This window comes from Leptopilina heterotoma, unplaced genomic scaffold (assembly GCF_015476425.1).
Source record: "Leptopilina heterotoma isolate Lh14 unplaced genomic scaffold, ASM1547642v1 Lhet_6, whole genome shotgun sequence".
NCBI lineage: Eukaryota > Metazoa > Arthropoda > Insecta > Hymenoptera > Figitidae > Leptopilina > Leptopilina heterotoma.
This window is the reverse complement of record NW_025111137.1, coordinates 5362959-5385291: the sequence shown is the minus strand read 5'-3', so window position 1 is coordinate 5385291 and position 22333 is coordinate 5362959. Positions and strand designations below refer to the sequence as shown.

General features: G+C 29.7%; 1 protein-coding gene across 2 annotated transcripts in view; it reads right to left on the bottom strand.

Annotated features, from left to right (window-relative positions):
• LOC122509119 (POU domain protein 2-like) overlaps positions 1–22333 on the bottom strand; it is a 185636-nt gene that overhangs the window by 38798 nt on the left and 124505 nt on the right. The gene's annotated exons all lie outside the window — the stretch shown is intronic.

Below are 22333 nucleotides of genomic sequence, written 5' to 3'. Positions count from 1 at the left end.
AAAGTGGAAAGGAGATGGTGGTAATTCAGGGAAAAGATGACCACCATACGTCATGAAAGAGCGACGCTAGGGGAGACCAGCTACTACCCCCTGGGGGGTCGCAACTCACTATGAAACGACTGTATTCAGATAATCTCCATCTCCTTCACCACCTTCAAAAAAAAAAAAAAAAAAAAAAAATACATTTCAATATCTTTTTCTACTGGACCTACCAGTATGTTTTGATAGCTCACAAAATAGCATTTCATAAACTTCCACCATTGTTCTCGACATGACTTTTTGATGAAAAAAGACCCATCTTTCTTCATCAATTTATGATAAAAGAAATTTATTTATCCCCCGGTTAATTTAAAACACATTTTTGATCAATTTTACTAAACATAATTTTTAATTCAATCGACCCGTAGATATTGGAAACGTTATTAAAAGTCAGAAAAATATAACGGTAGGTGATCAATATTCGTCAAGGTCTGTGAAATGATATTTATTGTGGTAGACCATTATTGTAGGTACAAGTCAATATTCCATTGCGGTTGAATTGTGGGTGCACCAATTTTCTAATTTCACATAAATACGGGTCTTCGATATTATTTAAAAAGAGAATGCGGGACGTATCCATTAGCAAGAGGAGAGAAATTTTACAATATATTAGATTAGGGTTGTTACAGGTCAGGGCAGTCAGGGATTTTTATTAAAAGTACTGGAAAATATTAAATTTTTTGAATTCATAAGAAAATACAGATTTTCATTGTCTCTTTTGTTTCCTAAAAAACCTATGAAATTACCATCACAAATTCTAATACAAAAAAAAACTATATATGAAATTACCATCACGAATTCTAATACAAAACCTTCCATTTCTTCTATTTCTGATAATAATTTCTTTTTAAAAAACTTAATTCTGGAAGAACTATATATCATAAAATTATATTATTTATAAATTATTTAATGAATAATTTTACTTAAACATTTTAAATATAATTGAATTTTAAAAGAGTTGCGTTTACAATTTTCATAAAATATAACCTTCCAAATGTTTCCATTTGCAATTACCTATATAGAAAATTGTAATTTGAATGAATTTAATTATAAATTTTAAAGAGCTTAAATTTTTGAAAAATTCAAATTCTTCTGCAGTTAGTTAAATTTTTTAATACATATTTATTTAATTATTAAAAATAAAGGATTTATAGAAAAATTTTAATTAAAAACATTGAAAAAAAATGGAATTTTGGAAAAGTTACAAATATGATTGGAGAAATTCAATTATTCTCAAAATAGTATTTGAAATTAAATACTTTTGAATTGAATACTTTTAAAAATATTTAAAATTAAAATTCTTCGTAGAAATTCAATTATGTTCAAAAATTAAAAAAAATTCTGTAGTCAAAATTCCAATTGTTTCTATAAATATTAAAATTTTTCTCCGAAATTCAATTATTTTCAAGCTTTTTCTTCAATTTAATGATTTTCAATACCTACTGTGTATTTTAATAAAATTTCCCAAAAGAATTCAATTATTTGAAAATAATTTTAATAAAATTCAACGCAAACATTTAACTATTTTTGTAAAAAATAAAAATTTCAAAAGATTTGAAAAATTTTTTAAAAATTCTTCGTAGAAATTCAATTATATGTTCAAAAGTTTAAAAAAATTCTTGTCAAAATTTCAATTATTTTTGTAAATAATAACATTCTTTTCCGAAAATTCAATTATTTAAAAAATTTTTTAATAAAATTCTACACAAACATTGAATTATTTTTGTAAATAATAAAAATTTCAAAGGACTTCAATTATTTACAAATTTCTTATAAATTTCTTCGCAGTTATTCAATTATTTCCAGAAATACTAAAATTTTCTACAGCGATTCAATTATTTTCATATAAATAATAAAATTCTTTTTAGGAATTCAATTATTAACATAAATAATAAAACTCATCGCAAAATTTCAATTATTCTTAATTTTAATCAAATTTCTCGAAAAATGTAATTATTCTTAAAAATTTTATTGACATTCGTCAAAGGAATTCAATTATTTAAAACTTTGTTGATAAAATTCTTTATGAGAATTAAATTTTAAAAAACATTCAATTATTCCATAAATTATTTATTTTTGTATTTCAACAATTAAATTCTCGTAGAATTTTCTAATAAAAATTTATTTAAAAATGAATTTCAATTAAAATTTTAGATTATAATTTAAATATTAAAAAAGCTTTATAGCTTGAGTTTTTAGAAATAATTGAATTTTCAATTGGTTTCAAATTAAAATCTTTGAAAATTTGATTTTGTCATAATTTTAACTAACAATTCTTCAGATTTATTTGTTTTGAAAAAGTTTAATTGAATTCCTTTTGAAATTATTAGAAATTTTTATTTTCTAACATATATTTAATTGGAGAATTTTTGACTAATCGACATTTCACATATGTAATAGAACATTTTTTTTGAGAATCTAATTATTTTTAGAGTAAATCAGAATATTTTTTAGGATCAAGGGAAAAGTGGAAATTTTGGTCTGGAAATCAGGGAAAAAGAAAATTATATTTTTATGGCAACCCTGTAAAGAAGATACGAAACAAAAATAAAAAATCATTTTTAGTGCGAGGGATGGTATTCAAAACCATATTACAGTGAATGTTTTATTTTTTTTTCTTTCTTTTTTTGAGGCAATAATGTTGTATCTGCACGCCTCGTGCGTCGAAAATGCGGCATTGGTCATGGTGCGTCGAACCGCGAACAGTACATTAGGGCGCGTTCGCATGTACATCTGCTATTAGGTACAAAAAACGATGAGGAATCGCGGAAATGGGCCAGTGCCCAGAGGTATAAAGCTCGTGACACGCTGATATTGTGTTGATATACGTTTGGAACGTGTAGGTAAAGACGGAACCCTCCCACATCCGGTCCAGCATGTTAATTCCGGATGGACTCAGTGAACTTGATTACTTAAAATTATGCATACACGCAAATTTTCTGAAACTTACTTGCCAGTTATATGATAAGTAATTCAAATTATGATGCTTATAAAGAAGCCTTAGATTAAAATCTCATTAAAACCTGTTTGCCTTTTCATTCTTTACTCGCACTCCTGTTTTTTTTTCTTCTCTCCCTCCCGCCAGAATGAAATATTGTTTCCACTTAGGAAATTAATATCCCACGTGTAGTATAACTGTCTAAATTGATTAACTTTTAATTGGTGCAGAATTATTTGCGTTTTGTTAATATAGAAATTTTCTCAAGGTTTTCGATTAAAACTTATTAAATTATTAATATACTTTGCTCCGCCATGTTGAATTTTTGAAAGCATCAATATGATGGATATTTCTCCGGAAATTGAGGAACCGCCAAAGTTGTGAATTAATTATTGACACGCTCCGATTTTCCGACAACCGCGAATCGCGTGCTTTCATACCCGCAAACCTTCTTAGTATTCATAAAGGTCAGTTCTCGTTGAGTGGTAAACCACAGCACGTTTTCGAAAAAAAAACTTTTATATATTGAACCAGCAAACTTATGGCTGGTCCACACGAATAGTCTACACTTAAAAGGTAATCAGAATAATAAAGAACATCAATTTTCAGAAAATAATTCTTAATAAAAAAATTTAATTTACCATTTATATTTTTCTGTATAATGATTTTATAATGAAACAAATCGAGAATAAATCTTTTAATATACTTAAATTATAAGCAAAAGAAATCACGTTAAAAATTAGCATTTTATTGATCAAATATTGTGATGAAGATGGAATCTTTCTTTTTTGAATTAGAGAAACAAGCGGTAAAATTTTCCGGGACATTAAAGGCAAATAGAGTGGAGTACCTAATTGGAAACGTTGTTTCCATTAAGACGAGTTAAAAAGCATGACGTAAAACTGTACCCGGGAATGTGGGGAACGTTCACAGGTGCACTTGAACATACAGGTAAAATAAACGATGAACGTTGCTGGTTCATCATTATTTCATGATTACGATCTCATTTTGCCGCGGCGAATTACTCGCTGCTTATTCTTTTTCAAAAAGAATGTAAATAAATTGAACGAGGCAAATGAAGGGGTTTTCAGGCGTACTATTCTTATTCATTCTGTTAATATATTTCTCAATGAACAAAAAAAAGTGCCTACCATTAAATTATTTGTATTATTTTATTTCAAATTGTCGGTCTTTAATAATTATGTGCTTTTTTGTTTCAGTTCACAGGATCGTATACTAGAGGGCAGTGTCATCATTACTAGTGACAACATTCAGTGCAGTCTCGTCGGGAGTCGTAAGCAGAGTTTCGAAGAGGACAAAGAAAAAAAATTAATTTTGGAAGTTTTAGTAAACTTTCATTGTATTTAATGATGAATAATTTTATACTTTCGACTGGGGTGATATTCACCCCTTTGCGAATAGTTGTTCGCAAAACTTTTAGTTTAACGAAAAATTTTTTTCGGTTATAAAGTATTTTTAGGTTAGATTCGATTTCTACATTTTTTTCAAGGTTTTTTTTTTTCTTCGAATTTAAATCCGAGAATTATAAAAAGTAAGATAACAAATACATTTTTTTGGTTATAATCGATCTCTAAATATTTTGTTTGTTTCTATTTTTAATCCGGAAATTAAAAAAGATTTGTTTATAAGAAGAGTATTTTTAGGTTAGAATCAATTTATAAATTTCTTATTAATAATTTTGTTTTTTTTAATTTAAATCCGGGAAAAAATTCGGTTAACGATATACATTATTGTTGGCTATGAATTATGTATTTTTGGGTTAGAATCGATTTCTAAATTTTTTTATGTTTCTAATTTAAATCCGAGTATTAAAGAAAATTAGGTTAGCAAATACTTTTTTTAGTTCTAAATAAAATATTTTTGAGTTAGAAACAATTTACAAATTTCTTTAAAGACGCTATTTTTGTTTCTAATATAATATATAAATTCGGGAATTAAAAAGATAAGGTTAACAAAAACATTTTTGTAGTTATAAATAAAGTTCCAAAAAGCGAAAAAATAATTCTTGAAGAATTGAAAAATATATGCATATATAAATAAAGTATTTTTAGGTTAGAATCGATTTTTATTTCTTTTTAAAGATTTTTTTTTAATGCTTTTAATTTAAATCCGGGAATTAAAGAAAATTAGGTTAAGAGAAACATTTTTCGCTTATAAATAAGATATTTTTAGGTTAAAATCGATTTCGAAATGTTAAAAAAAATGTTTTTCTCGGTTTAATTCGTTAAGTAAAGAAAATTAATTGGGTAAAAAATATGAAAGCTTAGGTAGTATTTTAGTATTATTGGATGAGTTATAGGGAAAAAAGTACAGGCACCATTTATTATTACAGGAAAAGAATAAAGTTGCGTATGCATGTACCACTGATCGATGCAAGAATAAAGGCAATCCTGTCGATCGTGTAATATATTGTAATCATACTAGTGGATATACCGTATGTACCGATTCTCTCTTTCTCTCTCTCTCTCTCCTTTTTTCTGGTTCCTTCTTCGGCTCACCATGAATACCAGATGAGCCTTTGAATCTAGTTTGCGTGGCTGTGAGCCGCCCTCGCATCAATTTTTAAAAACCCACCCCATATGCAACCGAATCGCCGATATGGAAACCACGTTTCTTCTACGAGGCGGGTTATACTGTTGAATGTCTACGACTGTATGAATAATAATAAATAGCGTTCTGCAATTTAGATTTTCTCATGACCATCGACGCGAATCTACCGTTTCATATATTATATATCTTGTTAACAAAACTTCCTCTCTGGTCCATCGCAAACATTATACTATTTTTCCCAAAAATTTATTGTTCTCCAATGTAATATGAAACTTTTTTCTTTTTATAACTTTTAGTTTCAATTATCAAAGTAAAATGTCTATAAATAAAATTTAAATACAAATTGCAGTTTGGTTCAGGTGTCTACGTTGCGGATTTGTAAATGTGAAGTTTGGGTTCGATCCCCCTTGGGAATTTTTTAAAAATTTGTTTTATTTTTTGTTAGTTTATATTAGAATTAGTTTAGAAATTTAGAATAAGTTTACATTAGAATAGAAAAGAAGTAGAAAAATTAAAATGAATCGATTTTGATAAAAATGGCATAAAATTGATTGATATTGTATGACGTAGGAACAAAGGAAGAATATATAAAAGAGATGGGGGGGGAGGTGTTGTTGTATGGAGAAAGAAGTGGAAAACAGTTCCAATACGTGCTTGAGACTTTTTCCAATTACAAATGGCGCCATTAAGGAAGAGCGAGAGAGTATTTTTAAAACAAGAATATTCTCTTCGACTGGCGGACATAATGAGGAGAGCACGGTTGGGGGTGCGATAATGGCGGCCGTTATGAAGAAATCAACCCCCCGCTTTTACTTCCCAACCCCCACTTGATCTTCTCGTTACCATGGCGACCGACTTGTCCAACGAACCCCTACCGCGGGGGGGTGGTGAATCTCCTCTCTTATTATGAAGCCTCCCCCCATCTCTAGAAGGGTTGCTTCTAGCAACTTCCGTTCTATATTCACCATCCTCCAATTAAAACCCATCAAGAATATATTCCATTCTCCCTTATTATTTCTATTCTCTTTCACCTCAAATTCTATATTTTCTCCAGAGAAAAAATTAATATAATTAATAATTAATATAATATTTAATATATTATTAACTAATATAATTTTTAAAAAAATTAAACATTCATTAAATTAATTAAAAAAATTAAAAAAACAGTTAAGAACATTAGACAGAAGAACATTAAACAGTTTAGAAAAAAGAATTTTGAGTGATAATATATAAAAATGTTTGCAATTAGTCAACAATAAGTGTGCACAAAAGGCGCTATCTAGAGAAAAAAAAATGATTGATCATGATCATTATCGACTTTACTAATCGTTCGCAAACTGCCCCTCTAATACGCGAGAAAAACTGATCGATTCAAAAATAATTGTTGTCCATAGGGGGCGTCGTCCATCCTCTACAGATGGTGAAATCTTTACGAATTTGTGATGGGGATAAAATGAGTATAAGAGTTACACAACATCGTCAATCCTTGAATAAAAAAAATAGCAAAGGGCAAAATTACTAGGAGAAAAAAATGAGAGAGAATTGTTTGAGAATAAGCGAAAAATCATTGGAAATTGATGAGTTGAATTGGAAAGGGGCATTTACACGAAAAACGTGTTCGTATCACGAAGGGATCAACCCCTTTATTATAACTGTGCGCTCTAACTCTCTTTCTATAATATACAAAAAAATATACAAAAAAAACCCTCTGGACAAATCTTTAATTGTCTCTTATTTCACGCAAAATAAAAATTTACAAAAAAGGGTTGAAAATATGAGGAAAAAAAATCTCTTCTATTAAAGTTTATATGACAGGTCGAGTATATAAAAATTGCTGCACGCTTCATGAAATAAGTTTCGATTTTCCATTTTTCCTAGTTGTTAAATTGTTCGAGAAAATTTTTAATTGCTTCGGGTAATTATCGAATTGAATTTTTCGTATTTCTGAGTTGTTTTCAACGATTTTATCAAAGTAGGTTAACGGTTTTTTTTATTTATTAATATGAAATGAAAAAAAAATTGTGTACAACGGTAATCGAGCGCTAGACATTTTGTCAGAAATCGAGTGCGGTGTAACGCAATGACCCAAAGAAGAAGTCGTTAAAAACTTTTGAAGAATATAGAGATATAAAAATATTACTTAAAACAAACAGTAAGAAAATTTAGAAAATTAAAAGTTATTTTAAATTGTTGAGAATTAGAGAGATGAAAAGAATTCGAAATAAATAGAAAGACAATCTAGAATAAAAATTAGGAACAACGGGAATCGAACCAGTTTCATTTTGTCACAAATCTAACACTATAACCACTGACCCAAACAAAAAGGTGATAGCATCTTTAGTTTTGCGCTTGTAAAATATCCCGAAGAGTTAATTAAAAAACTTACTATGTTAAAATTCAAATTTAATGAAGAAGTGTAAATTGGCAAGTGTGTAATTTTCCTCAAGTTGCGAAGCGCGCACATGATAAATGAAATATTCATTGGATGCAAATTTTTTTCGGGGGCGTGTGCTTAAAAAGATCATCGAGGAGAAAAGAAGGGAGCAGAGTAATAACTGATATTCACTTTAATTGGCACAATAGTTGCGATATGTACATATAAACCGTGTGGCCTCTGTTATACACAAAAGCATGCGCGCGCAATAACCCCCGAACGTCCTGAGACAATTAAACTTGATATGCGAGAGATCCTGTCAGCCCGCGTTGTATACCACAACCGCTGTTCATAATTACGCCTGTAATTAAAGAAGTTTGTCGGCAATTAACTTGGTGAATATCATCGTGTGTCGTGTCGTACAGCCATTCCACTTTGATCCCGTTGCCCGATTCGGATTACATAGGCGCGCACGAATTTCCCTTTATACACTCTCAAAGTTATTTTGATTCTTAATACATATCGCACAGCATCATTTACATAACGCTCTCACGCCATTTAGTTACTACAAACGCACAGCTAATTCGATAGAAATTATTAATTAATAATTTCATCATCAAAGTCGTATAATTGAATTAATTAAAGCGATGAGTTAGGGAAAAAAATCGATTTTTACCTTGTTCGCTATAATTGAACTATATCGGTAAACCAACTTCCATCATCTTATCCCCTCTTTGTTTTCTTGAAATCGACAAAAAAAAGATGGAATATCGTTGGCATCTTTGTCTGCCTTTTTTTCTCTGATAATTTCCGCCAAGTAGAAGAAGAAGAAGAAGAAGAAGTTTCTAATGACGGGAAATCTAATATATATCGTCCGCGCTTTCCTTGTTCTCTAGCTGCCGTCTGGGCAGCTTTTCTTGTAATTAAGTTATAACTAAGGGTGGTCGAGGATAGTGGAGTGGGAGGCAAAAAAGAACAATTCAAGGTGGCGTTGCTTCTTATAAAGAAGGGGGTGAGTGGGATGGCAGAAAGTGGAGAGGGAAGTGGAGATTCGTAAGAGTGGAAAACAATAAGGGGCTCCGCTAATCTCGACAATATATTATGTCCAATGAGAGTGGTCTTGGCATCTATAGAGCTCAATTGTCGCGCAAAAGTGAAGGAAGGGGGTCGCGAAACAATTCCACATTTGTATATATGTAGTAACTTGTTTGTTTTTCTAAATAAAAGACAATTAACCGTACAATTATTTTTTCAACACAATTTTCCAATAAGTATAGTCTGGAATTTGATTTCTTTAAGCCTCTAATTCATCCTAAATCGAAATTTATACTTGTTTTTTACTTGAACGCCAGAATTGTTTTCATCATCAGCAATAAAAATTGGAACCAAAGGGAGAAATAAATCGGTCGCGAAGAATCGAATTAGAAACGAATGGAAGCGAAAATGTAATTAATTAATTCGAACGCCATATTGCTTGTGACAGGGGGTCGATAAGAAATATTGTTCGCTGGTTAGTTTTCATCTTAAAAAATTAAGACAAAGAGAAAAGTATAATTACTTCTCTTAAAAATTAACTTTGGGTTAATTTTTAAGTGAAAATCAATATAAAGTTTGGAAATTAATATCAAATTTATTATTAAAATGGAAAAAACACAGAGGTCAAAGGAGAGAATTCACTATAAATAAGTAGGAAGAACATTTTCAGGAAGGTGAAAAAGAAAATACGGAGAGTATATATACGTGAATGTAATACAAAGATGAATACCTGTTTACGTTATAATCGAACGAGGTCCTTTGGTTAACGAGGGCCGTGGAGTCCAACTCATAACGTTTAATTAAGGCGCGGTTTAGTGGAGGGCGCGCAGGAGCGAATAAAGATAAAGAGAAAGAGAGAGGAAAAAGGGGATTCGAGATCGTGACCGACCGAGAGACAGGATCGCTGCCAGATCGTATGATAAGGATCTGATAAGGCCGCCCTCCCAAGATTGCGACGAGCCTTGTCGGATCCTCAGGAAGAAAGAAACTGCGCTCATATGTGCCCTTAATGAAGACCCGGATAACGAAGAGTTCACTATCATTTCTCACATTTTTTTTCAAGAAACGAAAACAATTTTTATTTATACTCTCCTATCCTATTATTTAAAGTAAGTATACTAATCTGTACATTTTTCTTTTAGTTTCAGTTAAGAAAGTCGCTTGGAGTGTGGAAAAAAAGGAATCGTGTCACGTGACCTAGAGGAAAAAATATCGTCTGCTACTGGATGCGGCTTAAGTCCTAAGAACAATAGATTTGCGAACTCCGTTCGAATTGTCCATGAAGATTCCTTTAATGCGCTCATCTTCGCTTCATTTTACCTACTAGGTGAGTTGCAAGAAAATAACATTTTTTTTCTCAGTAAATTAAAGAAAATTTGGTAAATAAAATACACTAGGCAAAAATAATAGCTACGAACACGGAAAGCGTCACTAGCGCCATCACTCAAAGAAGTTGGAAACTAAACGCTCAATTTTTACGAATATCGTTTTTCTCTATAGCACTTGAATACTTCATGGGCGTCAGACTTTCTGCGGCTAAAGTAAAACAAAAAAATATTTTTATTATTAATTAATCAGTACTAACAATTTTTATTTTTCAATTCACAACTTAGAAAAGCAGAGGGTATTTAACAAAAGTTTTTTTTAAATCTATAATTAATTTATTGTAATTAACAATACTTTTATTTCAGCTCACAAATTAACCTAAAGAGACGGGGAAGAGTAAGTTTCAGTTCACAAAGACAAGCGAACCTAATAGAAGAACTGAGGAAACATTTATGTAAAATGTATTTTAAATATGTAATTAATTAAAAGTAACAATTTTTATGTTTTAGTTCACAATAACCATAGATGACCCGAAGAAGCCGAGGAAGAGAATCAAGTATAAAATTTTTTCAAAAAAGTCTTTTTGTTTATACATATAATTAAAACTGACTAACAATTTTATATTTCAGTTCACAATGGCAAGATGATCAAGAGGAGCGTAAGAAGAAATTTAATTTTGGAAATTTTAGTAAATTTCCTTATATTTGATGATGAATAAAAAAAAATCTGTTCGCAGTAGTTTCCAATTCTGCGAATAAAAAACATGGTAAATTTTGGAAATTTTAGTAAATTTCCTTATATTTGATGATGAATGAAAAAATCTGTTCGCAGTAGTTTCCAATTCTGCGAATAAAAAAAAATGGTAAATTTTGGAAATTTTAGTAAATTTCCTTATATTTGATGATGAATAAAAAAAAATCTGTTCGCAGTAGTTTCCAATTCTGCGAATAAAAAAAATGGTAAATTTTGGAAATTTTAGTAAATTTCCTTATATTTGATGATGAATAAAAAAATCTGTTCGCAGTAGTTTTCAATTCTGCGAATAAAAAAAATTGTAAATTTTGGAAATTTTAGTAAATTTCCTTATGTTTGATGATGAATAAAAAAAATCTTTTCGCAGTAGTTTCCAATTCTGTGAATAAAAAAAATTGTAAATTTTCTCATTATAAATAATGAATAAAAAAATGCATTTGCTGTAAAGTTTTGAACTCTGCAAATATAAAAAATAAGAAATTTTAGTAAATTTCTTTATACTAGATGATGAATAAATGGAATACATTCTTTGAAGTGTGTAACTATCCGCGAATCTAAGAAAGTGGTAAATTTCCTCATACTTTATATGCTTTAATTAATCCCATTCCCCGAAGTATTTATTTCTCTACGTATAGGCAAAAAATATTTCCTATTTCGGTTTCTTTTTCTAAGAATTTTAAGAAATTATGAATAAATTAAATAAGAAGAAAATTAGAAATAAAATTACCATTTACTTTGGCTCTTATTTTAATTTAAAATTCGAAACTATATACTTTTAGATCTCAATCATATAATGTAAGTTTGAAATTGAAATTTCTAATTCTTAAAATTCATAATTCAAGAATAATTAGTATCGTTTCTTTTACGATTATTAGTATAGTGTATCGTCACGAGGCATTATATCTCCAGTAAGATTGGAGAATATGCGAGAAATACGCGCCAATAATGTAAAGCATAACTGACACTTGACCTATCGGAATAATCCTCTTAAACTATCATTTTAATAAGCTAAGGAAACACTTCAAGTGCAGCCAATATTTCATAAAAATGTATATTTAAATTTAATATTCAATTTTTTATTATTGATTTCCAAATTTGTAACTGTTACTATATTTAATATTTTCAAGTAATTAATACTTTTATACATATTTTATTGTGCATTGGAAAAAGAAGCTTTTCAGCTTAGAATAAAATGATTTAAAAATTATTTCGAACAATAAAGTTATAATATTGTTATACCGCATGTATATAATCGTATAGTCGAAATTAATAACTAGAGAGTTAGATAGTGTATCGCGAGAGATGAAGATTAAATAGATATTCAATTGAGTTGAGTTTGGATCATGTGAATGAAAGTTGAAATGTTGAGATGCGAAAATCGCATGATCTAATCGAAGATAAGAGGATGAGCTTCGAAACGGGACGAGAAAGAGAAGAATTGAACGCGTCTACAGATTATCTCGAGTGATGGGGTGTCCACAGTCCCATAGCATCCAAATGGAGAGGAATGGGTTTTAAAATGGCGTGTTCCCCTCAGAAACAACCCCCAATCTCTACAAGCTGCTCTAATCAGAGAAAGGGGGTTGGTTTTGCATTTTAAATTCCCGCAGGAAAAATGTTGTCCCCAAGTAAAAAAAAATTCCTCTATAGAAAACAAATTTTGTAGTCTAATATTCGGATTTTTAACTTTTATTTTCTTTACCAAAGTTTCACTTTAATCAGAATCGGATTTTAAATTTTCATTAAATGTTTGGAGTATTTAAAAATTTTTTCTTTTCGTTTGATGAAAGGGATGATGACAATTAATTTTCAGCGAGCCAATAAGCGTGCGAGGGATGATGTGCAGTGAAAGGGGTGGCCTGGGGTAGTTAGTAAATCTCCATGTGCAAAAAAGGAGGAGAGGCAATCGAAAATTTACCGTGACATCCTCCATTATAGGGGCGCGTGCGGTTTTAAATTATAAATTGACAAACGGTTTGAAAGTTAAACGTTTCCTTGAAATGAAATTTTAGACGATATGCGGGATATATTTTCGAATTTAAAACCCCCCGTTAGTACAAATATATTATGCTGGTAGTGGGAATATTTTAATTATATCTGTAATTTTTTTTCTTTTAGAAAATTTTCTCATTTAAAATTTTTTTTTTATTTCTTGAATTAAATTAAAACTTGGAAGAATAAAAAAACAACTTACGTATTCGTAAGATAGGTTTCATGTCTGCGTGCATTCTCCTCTTTTCGTGAAAATTCAAAATTCCCACCACCATTGGAATTTCGATTATTGTCAAAAAAAAATAAGTAAAATTCTCCCTTCAGTTGTTTTGGAAAAAAAAGTTCACTTTTTTTTCGTTGTTCACTAAAAATATCCCAATCAAGTTTGCATTTTTAGTGAATAAGAAGGGGTTTGTATAAAAATAATTTTTTTCACATACACTGTCACCACGATGAACTGATATTTTCCAAATTGCACATTTGAACTAAATTAAAAAACGTGTTTTTGTTTTTCATGGGGTCCTTAAGTTGGCCTGTCGGGGGCAACTTATCTACTGGTGAGCCAAGAGTCTGTCCGATCGCGTTGGTCAGCTTTTGCCCCTCTTCTCAACTGGTCTCCCTACAACCCCCCCTTTAACCTCCCTACACCCCCTAGTTCGTGCAAAGGGTACATACATTATCCACCCCTGATCCTCACCCTCTTTCACATGTTTCGTTATATAGCTCTACTTCTGAATTATAGAAACGCTTCTCTCCTCGATATGGTCCAGCAAAAGTGGGCTTTTAATTTCGTCTCGACTGTAAAACCACCCCCGACCCCCACTAACCCTCCATCTGTTTGACATTTCCAGACTTTGAAAACAGAAAATTTAAAAAAAAAAAAAAGAAAAAATTCGTTTGCTTTAAATTACTTAAATTAATGTAAACAAATTTCTCTTTTACTATTAAGGTGGGAATAATTTTTTTTCAAATCTTTATTGCTTTCCTAAACGAAAATATTTTAATGTTATATTTAGTTCCGCAAAAAAAAACTCGCCCACCATAAATTTCATATTCAACATTTTCTTTTAAAAGCCATACCCTTTTTTAATGTTTTCAAGATAAAACTCACTTCGGAAGGGATTATACTTTACGAAGGTCCTCATACATAAAGATAATGTTTTCGATTTCGATTTTAAAGTAAACAGTAGTAAAATTTAGAGGGGAAAAAAAATTTCTTCTCCTTTCTAAAATCAACAACAGGATTTTACTAATGGTCGATTTCTAATTTCAAATGAAATTTCAGGGACTCTAGAAGGTAGTAAAATCATTATAAAACTTAGTACCTCTTGAGGATCCCTTAGGTTTACATTTTCCAAACAAAATCGAGCAGGTAAAGTATTAGACTTTGCTGACTCTGAAATGTATCCCAAATAACTATTTTCTTTTCTAGACACAAAATTACCTGCTTGCAACTTGTGAACTTAATTTCCATTATCAAATTAATTATTTATAAAGTAATTAATTATAAACCCTATTGTGTGTATTTAATTAAGTGTAATACGGTGTTTAATTCAACAATAGAATTTCATTACGATAATGAACTGGTAGTTTTAAATTTTATGAACATATTAAATGAGTTAAAGAAGTTGATTGGCCAATTGAGATGAGAAATTGACAAGTATCTTCTATAAAACGTTCACGAGGACATTTACTCAACTATGGAAGGCAACAGTGCTTAATTTATATATACTTTTACAGTATGAGATCGAACCACAGATTATCTAATTCAGTTAATTAATCAATTGCCGTAATTGTTGCAACCCGCACTCTGTCTGATGTCGTTACAACAGTGTTCTTTATATGCGAAAAATATCCTTGACTATGAAAGGAGGAGAAAAAAAATTACACCAACTTTTTGCTTTATCATTTCGATTCATTAAATCGTGTATACTTTTTTTCAAACTTGAAAAAAGTCAGAACTGTTTATGACGCACTTTTAAGAATGGTACATCTGAGTCAGTAAAAAGTCAAAGAAAGTAGAATCTGTCAGGAAAATCAGAGAAAAGTCAAGAATTTTTATTAAAAGTACTGGAAAAAATTAAATGTTTATAATTCATAAGAAAATTCTTAATTTTTGTGACTTTTTAAGTTTGCCTCATATATATGAAATTACCACGAATTCTAAAAAACCTTCATTTTTTCTAATTCTGACAATAATTTATTTTAAATAACTTAATTCTATTGAAGAACTGCCATAAAGTTATTACTTATAAATTGTTTAATGAAGTATTTTTTTGAAAAATTTTAATTTCAATTCTGTTGAAATTAGTTTCAATTTAAAAGATTTTAACGCAATCCTTGAAGAGAATTCAATTATCTTAATAAATATCAAAATTCTTTACAGAAATTCTATTATTTTTAAAAATTTAAACAAAAATTATCGTTAACGTCAATATTTCAATTAACTTTATAAATAGCAAAATACTTCTTCGAAATTCAATTATTTTCAGGAATTTTAATAAAATTCATTGCGAAATTTCAATTATTTTCATAAATATCAATGTTTATTATAAGAATTCAATTATTCTCAAAATTAATAAAATTCTTTGCAGAAATTCAATTATTTTAAAAGAATCTAAAAAAAAACTATCGTCAATTTTTCAATTATCTTTATAAATAGCCAAATTCTTCTCCAAAATTCAATTATTTTCAGGAATTTTAATAAAATTCATTGCAAAATTCAATTATTTTCATAAATAATCGTATTAGTTTGAAAATAATTGAATTCTTGTGATAAATACTATTATTTATGAAAATAATTGAATTTTGCAATGAATTTTATTACACTGAAAAAAATTCGGTCGAAATCTTTAACTACTATTACCTAGTTGAGTTGAAAGTTGTCAAATTAATTACTTTTTTAGTTTTACTAACAATTTTTGTGTAGTTGATTTTACTACTTTGAATATAGTTGAAGAATAATAGTTTATATAACTAAAAAAAGTAGTTAAATTGCAAAAACAACTACAAAATCTAATTACATCAACTAAATTCTTAGTTCTTTTTACTACTTTCGGTAGTAAATATAAATTTTTAAATTCAGTTGAGGACCTATTGAATCACTCAGGGTAGTTAAAAAGTAGTCAAATCTACTAGTTTTTTTTTTGAGTGTAAAATTCCTGAAAATAATTGAATTTCGGAGAAGAATTTTGCTATTTATAAAGATAATTAAAATGTTGACGATAATTTTTTTTAGATTTTTTGAAAATAATTGAATTTCTGCAAGGAATTTGATTAATTTTGAGAATAATTGAATTCTTATCATAAATATTAGTTATTTATGAAAATAATTGAATTTTGCACTGGGTTTTTTTTTTAAATTCCTGAAAATATTTGAATTCCGTAGAAGAATTTTACTATTTATATAAAAATAATTGATATTTTGACTATTATTTTTTTAAACTTTTGACCATAATATTGAATTCTTGAGACGAATTTTTTAATAATATTTCTTTTTAAATAATTGAATTCAATTGTGAAATTTTATTGAAATAGTAGATATTGAAAATAATTGAATTTTGACAAATTATTGAAATTAATTAATTTTCTACGAATAATTTTATTAAAATTATTTTGAAAAAAAATTGAATTGTTCAAAAGAATTTCATTAAAATTTTTGAAAATAATTTAATTCTTTCAACAAATTTTATTAAAAATGTATTGACATTAATACTTACATTCTAGTAAATAAATTATAGGAACGCTTTTTTTAAAATAATTTAATTTCTTTGATGAATTTTAATAAAACTTTAAATTACATTTTAATAATTACATTTTTCGAGAAATTCCATTAAAATTAATATTAAAAATAGATGAAATTCTATTTTGCGAGTTTTATTATTTTCGAAAATAATTGAATCCTTGTAAAAAAATTTTATTTATGAACAAATTAAATCTCTGTAAAAATTTTTGATTATTTTTGAAAATAGTTGAATTATTGCGAAGAAATTTATGAAGAATTTGTAAATTTGGGATGAAAATATGCACGAATGGAATTAACTCTAATTAAAGCATTTATTTAAAGTCTTTTTTTAAATAATTCTTTAATAAATTGTTAATGAACTGTTATAAATTTGTTAAAAAAGTTTAAAACTAATACTACCCCCATATCACTAATGCTATACTTCCATCGCACTATACCACCACTATTAAATTTTAACTTCCTAGGAACTGTTACAATTGTAATAGCCACACGACTGGCACACGCGCTTATTCGTATAACCAATGTCCAGCGCACCTTTCAACATTTTTCTTTTCTTTGATTCTTGGTTTCTATTTCGACACTTGAAAGTGAATTATTGTTCTAATTGTTGGTCATGGTATTGGACGAAGGGACAAATTTTTCCTACAATTTTTCAGTCCATTTGAAAACTGACGCACGTGACCAGCACACGACACACGCATTTACAATGAGCATAACAATCCTGCGAACTAGGGATTTTAAATCCCTAAAGAAATACTATATTCTGATTGTGATTAAATTTATACAATAAAATGTCAAATTATACCGCAAATATATATTAAAGTAATTTTTCTTATTTTTTCATTTCCTATAAATTTTTCGGGATTTTATCTTATTAAATAATAACATCCTTTTTTCATTATACCGCACATGAGAGAATATAAATTGTGTCGCATTATTGACGCTCGCCAACGTTGGCGCTGGAATCGAAAAAGATAATTAGGGACGCTATTAATCAATAACAATTATTTTATTTAATAATAATAGAATTAATAAAAATTAATAATAATAAAAATTTAAATATAAATTTCTTTTAAAGAATGTATAAAAATAAAGATAATAAAATTCAAAAATAAAATAAAGCCAGATTGGAGAATATTGTCGACATTATGTGTTATATACGAATGTCGTGTTAGAGCGTAATATTTGGAATTAAATTACAACAATATGTGTATGGGGTGTTTGGGGTAATAATTTCGAAAAATTTTTATTTAGTGAAAGGTGAAAAGAAGTGTGGATTATGGAAAATCGAAATTCACGTATTCAAAATCGTGACTAATGCTCTTGGTGTCAGGATATATTCAAACAGGACCAGAACAGACTGTAGCGAAATGAAGCGAGGCCGGCTGTTTCTGTTTCCCTGTTTGAACAATCTACTCTCTCTCCCTGGGTTTTTCTATTGCACCCTTCGCAGCATCCCTCTCTCCTTTCATCTCTCACTTTCCTCTACACTCACATATATGTATATGTATATATGTATATAATTCTGCAATGTAACTGCTTCCAACATCAGATTCCCCATCATCAAAAACTTACTCTTTGTCTTTCCTCATCGATGGAAACGCTCTCTTACAAATTGATTGATGTCTCCTTCTCTTTTTTCTCTCTATTCAAAAAAATATTTCCATCCAACATTCTCGATTTACTTTAGATTTTATATACAAAAATTTAACAGTCAACATTGATTTTTATAATCGTTTTCTTTTCTTTAAGATTTTCTTTCTTGAAACCGTTTTTGAAAATGTGACGCACTTCCAGGGTTAACACAAAAATACCTAATTTTTTTTTCTAAATTTGTAAACATTTATTGGAATTATTTAATTTTGTAAAATATAAGTGTAATTTTAAAAACATGAAAAATTTCGTTTTATAACCTGAAAAACCTGGAAATGTCAGGGAATTTGAAATGAGCAAAAGTGTGGCAACCCTGTAATAATAAATTATTAATTAGTAATGCTACTAAAACACGAGAATTAGTTTTGGTGGTAGTATTAGAAACACTCTGCATATATACAAATCTCGAAAGAAAGTCACATTTAGAAGCAGAAATGTATGTATAATATATACGAACAGTATGTGTATAAGAATAATGGCCACTGACCATTGGCCATTCTTGAATATTCCATCCTGTCAATGACTGAAAATCGACAATGGTCCATTCGAGCGGACAATGAGTTCTATATGGTGAAAATCAAGGGGGAGCGGGAAATACAAAATAAGGGTGCCATACTGACCCCTAACCCCCAAAGCGTGGGTGTTTGGGGTCAAATCTCCCATTCTTTCTCTCGTTTTCAAACTACATTCGAGGATTCAAAGTTTCCGGGCCAGTGACCCTCAATAATGCTTAATCTAATTTCACAAAAAGACATTCCATAATTTGCGAGGAATCCACGTTTCTATTATCGCATTTGTCCAAAAAAGCTTTTTCACGAGAAAAACAAAAATAATATAAAGGCAAAATTCATTTCTAGGTCGCTTAGGAACAAAACCCTTAATTGCATATTTACGGAACTAATTTAAAACTGTTGTCAGTTCCGAACAGTTGGATACCATTCAAATGCTGATGACAGAATTATTCTCCTCTAATACATTTTATTTCCACCACACCCATTTTTGAAAAAGTTTAGTTTTTGTCTGTGATGTTAAATTATGTGAGATAGGTTTGGATAAGTTGGTCGAATTTCTCAGTTATCAGTTTTAGCAAGTTTTATATTGTTAAGCTGTATAATTAAAAAACTCAAATTCGACTTCAATGAACAGGAAATGAATATTAATATCTGGTGTGAAATCGAAACGGTATCGAAGTGTATCTTTGAAGAAAAATTGAAAGTGTTTCTCCAATACATCCCAGGTAGAAATATTTTTCCACTGAATGGATGGCATTGTCCAGGACAAAAGTGGGCAACCCAGGGGTCAACTGTTATTCAACTAGGGGTGCATCGGACTGCGACATTGTTCATTGAATAATAACGTTGATCCAGTGTCGTGTGCCAATGACTTTTGAGGTCATTAGGTTCAAAGGTCGCGTTTTCGTTTGCCAGTTTATACGCTTCATCATGATATATTTAAGAGACCTCTCTTTGCTTACAACACAAAGGTCACAACCTATGATTTTGAGTTCACACTCATAACGACAAATCACATTGATACCTTCCTTTATATTAACTGTATCGTATTTCCTCCTGCTGTAAATTACTACTATTTCTTCAATTCAGTCATATTAAATTTTAAATAAAGGAAACAATTTAATTGAACTAAAAAGTTGAAAATTATATATAGTAGATCAAGAATACTTGATATACTAAAAAATTTTCAACTTTTTTTACTACAAGATTCGGAAATAATACATTTTCTTGTTTTCATTGTTCTGAAAAGAAACCTAATGAGTTCGGATTTGTATTGCAACTACCTGCAAGGGTGGTCGAAAATTTTCTTTGAATGGATGAATGTTTTGCCACGAGTCAAATGAGGACGAATGACATGCTAATGTAGGGTCTGCGGAACCATCTCAAAGGCATCACTTTTAAGAAGCTCATTACTGTCGATCCCACGTTTACATTACGTGCCATAATACTTTTCACCATATTGTGTAAAAAGAACAGAAAAAAAAGAACTTCATCCGTACTATTGAAAAGCGCCAGTAAAATTAACATACTTCTACCTGCGTATGCAAAAAAAATTATTTCATATTTATCTTTACCGTCATATATACCTAAATATACAAAAATTTACATGATAAATCTCTTTTAGAAATAAAATTTCCTTAGTATTTTTCATTTCAAAATTCGATTCTTATATTTGTAATCCGAAAAATTGCGAAGAAAAAAAATTATAAAATGTAAAATAAAGTAATTGTAATGTAAATAGTACTGAATATTAAAAATTATTTTTACAAATTTTAATGAATTTTTCACTCATGTAAAAATTTACATGAAAATTTGAATGAAAATCGAAGTGTAAAAGATTGTTGGCACAGGTGAGGGGCAAAGGTCCGCATTCCAGATGCCTGACCAAAAAGGGCCGAAACCCCCCCCCCCCCACCCCACTCTGTATCCTTGATATTCGGAACCCAGGAAATAGGTAATAATTTCGAAGCTGAGTCCCAAAATTAGCTGGCAAAAAGCTGGGAGATGATTTTCCAAAATAACACGGCCCCGTCAACAATGGAGGCCAATTTCCCGAGACCCAGCTGCTGCCACCTATCCGATTTATCATCTTGCCTATCCTCCTTTTCTCTTTTACTACAATTTTGCTCTCTTTCTAATTTTCAACAATGCCCCTCCTCGAATCGATAATAGACTATTCTTTATAATTACTACTTTTCAGATTCACTATTTATTCTAAATAATAATAGACTCTGAAAATTCGGAATTGTTTTAATAAGAGAGAAAATATAAGCTTACATGTGTATGTGTTTTGTGTACATGTGTAAGATTATTTGTTTATGTGATTTTGAGTATTTGTGATAGTGTACATATTTACGTTTGATTAAAATATATTTAACAGTGATTGGACAATGAACAAAAATGCAACTTAATATAATTTAAGTTAAGCAGAAATTTATTTTACACATGTTAAAGTATATTTTAATTGGAAATAATTGTATTTGCGGAAGAAATTGATTGAAAAAACAAAAGTGCAAAAGAATAATCTACACGATGATGATTGAATTATAAAGTTTGAATGAGTGGTAATTTGATAAGTAAAAAGTTGGAAAAAATTGGAACATCTGGGACGTGGAATTGTTTGGCTGTTAAGTTATAGAGGAATGCGTCCAGAGAGCAGATGGGGGTGGCAGGGGTTTCTTCAATCGGTTATTGATTGTAAATGTAAGCTTTGGAGGGTTGTAGGCAGAAAACGGAACAAGTCAGTGCCAAAACGATCCGGCAGATGGCCACTGGTCAATTGAGCCAAAAGAAAATATGACAATTTGTGGAAAATTTCATTTCAACTTGTATACAAAAAGTTTTATTCTTCCGACAATATTGGCTATTATTCAAAAAAACAAGCAAACCTCTCTTGTATATAAATTAAACCTGGACATAATTCAATTATATTCTGAAATTTCTTTATTAGGTTCCAATTTGTCTAAAATTTAACCGATTTTTTAATTTGCAAAAAAAGAAATGTAAGGAATAATTTTTTACCACTGTCTTGATCTTTTGAAGAAGTTGCACCTTGGACAGTATTTGAATGGAGAAAATTGATCACACGGGCAAGTTGTAAGTTCGAAGAGGAAGACGGAGGAGGAGGTAACACACCCTCACTCTGAAGTGCTCCCTTACATCCCCCGGGCAATCTTTTCAATTTAAAGTCAAGTATTATGGCTTAAATTGCATTATGGTTTCCTTCCCTGGCGAAGGAAGGTATAGGGTCGAGGAGCAGTAAAGGGCGGCTCCTTGTAAGCAAGACTCAATCACGCCGCTTAACCTCTGACCCCAAAAACCACATACACTGATGTGAGACATCGCAAGCCTCATACGAGAACTGATACAAGCTTTTTTTTTTGGTGTTGTTTGTG